Genomic DNA, 2,306 nt, shown 5'->3' with positions numbered 1-2,306 from the left:
TCAGCAGGTGGACTCTCAACCCCTGCGCCACCAGGGAAGCCCCAAAATGGACTAAATGTTTTAATGAAAAGACAAAGATCATCAGGTTGGTTAAAAAACAAAACTGATGAGAGAGACTCATAAAATATAAAGATTCCGAAAGCACTCATAAAATATAAAGATTCCAAGTTTTTAAAAAAACACTCAAACACTAGCTAAAAGAAAATGTTAATCTGACAGGAAGATAAAAATTCTAAGTTTGTATACACTTAATAACACAGCCTCAAATTTTATAAAGCAAAAATTACAGAACTTCAAGGAAAAATAGACAAACCTGTAACCATACTTGAAGATTTTTTAAACATTGTAATAATTTTTTATTGAACTATAGTTGATTTACAATGTTATGTTAATTTCTGCTGTATAGCAAAGTGATTCAGTTATATATATATATATTCTTTTTAAAATTTTCTTTTCTATTATGGTTTATCACAGAATATTGAATATAGTTTCCTGTGCTATACAATAGGACTTTGTTGTTTATCCATTCTCTATATAATAGTTTGCACCTGCTAACCCCAAACTCCCACTCTGTCCCTCTCCCACCTCCCCCCACCCCACGGCAACCACAAGTCTGTTCTCTATGTCTGTGAGTCTGTTTCTGTTTCATAAAAGTTCGTTTGTGTCATATTTTAGATTCCACATATAAGTGATATCATATGGTATTGGTCTTTCTCTTTGACTTACTTCATACTTGAAGATTTTTAACATACTTCTCTTAATAACTGATAGAAACAGGCAAAATATTAGCAATGATACAGAATATTTAAATGAGATGATTAATGCATTTGGCCTAATTAAAACATCTAGAAGCACCCAACTACCAAATACACATTCTTTTTATTTATTTATTTATTTTTAAAACTTTTATTTGCGTTTATTTTTTGCGGCATTTATTCCCAGGCCATAAGTTTTTGTTTCTTCTGGGATGTCTTTTTCTTCTGGGCAACCTCCTCTTCTGGTTTAGGAACAATCTCTTCTTTTTCAGTAAGGATCATCTCAATGTGGCAGGGAGAGCTCATGCATGGGTTGATCCAACCATGAGCTCTGGTAAGTCCTGTGCCGCATCTTGGGGGCTTTGTTCACCTGGATGTGCTCAATGACCAGAGAATCCACATCTAAGCCCTTAAGTTCAGCATCACTCTCTGCATTTCTGAGCATGTGCAGTAAAAATTCAGCACTTTTTTTTGGGCCACCGACCTGAGTCCAGCTCCACTGTTTGGCCTGGGCACACTTACCAGCTCCACCATTGTAACGACGGAATGGCACACACTACTTCTTTAAAGTGACATCCTTCAGATACTTGGTGGCTTTTCGGATATGCATACCCTTACTGGCCTGGGCAGTTTCACGAGTGTTCTGAAAGTGAACACGAAGATTTGAATCTCTTTACTTGCATGAGTTTGTGGGGTTTTCTGGGTCAAGTGAATAGCAAACCATTTTTTAGAGGTCACCGCGAGACACTGGACCTCCAGAGTTGTCACCGACCACAGCCTGCCTGTACCCCTGCCAGCCCCATTCCCAGCCATCGAGCCCCTCTGCGGCCTGCAGAGGCCTGAGAGCACGGGGCGCCAAGCCAGGGACTCCAACACATCCCCCTGCACGGAACTCTGCTCCGGAGGGTCTCGAAATCAGCACCGCCAAGGCCAGGATGGCAGTGATAACCAGAGGATTCACCACTTGAGAGAGATGCCTCACATTCTTTTTAAATACATACAAAGCATTTTCAAAAATTCACCGTATGCTAGCCTATAAAGAATGTAAATCATAGAGTTTGACTCTGGCTATACTGGAATGGAGCTAGAAATCAATAACAAGAAGATAATTCATGTAATCGCCACTTCTTTGGAAATTATGAAATATACTTCTAAATAATGATAGGGGGAAGTCACTGGAAGAGATGGCATGTTCTTTGCTTTTCCCAGTGTCAGGTGTATGAGGGAGCCCTGGATCTGCAGACATTCCCACACCTTGGCTGAGATGAAGAAAATGAGAGAAAAAGTGCCTAGTCTAGAGAAAAATGAAGAAGCAAAGTTGAAAGCGAGCTATCTTCATCTGAGATGAAAGTCTGGGGCCAGAGCTCTTGAGGAAACAGTTGCAAAAAAGCCTTTTAAAAAATTCTGAGAATTACAACATGGATAAGGCAAAAATGAAGATCAAGCAATTTCTTTTATTATTATTATTATCAAGGTATAGTTTATATACAATATTATATGTTTCAGGTGTACAAAAAAGTGATGCACAATTTTTAAAGGTTACACTCCATT

At 38.7% G+C, this 2,306-nt stretch overlaps 1 pseudogene; it reads right to left on the bottom strand.

Annotated features, from left to right (window-relative positions):
* Positions 1-932: 932 nt before the first annotated feature.
* On the bottom strand, positions 933-1,479 carry LOC132499603 (large ribosomal subunit protein uL22-like; annotated as a pseudogene).
* Between the last annotated feature and the right edge of the window lie 827 nt (positions 1,480-2,306).

The sequence above is a fragment of the Mesoplodon densirostris genome, chromosome 11 (genome assembly GCF_025265405.1).
Source record: "Mesoplodon densirostris isolate mMesDen1 chromosome 11, mMesDen1 primary haplotype, whole genome shotgun sequence".
NCBI lineage: Eukaryota > Metazoa > Chordata > Mammalia > Artiodactyla > Ziphiidae > Mesoplodon > Mesoplodon densirostris.
The sequence above is the reverse complement of the archived record's forward strand: the minus strand, read 5'-3'. Positions and strand labels throughout refer to the sequence as shown.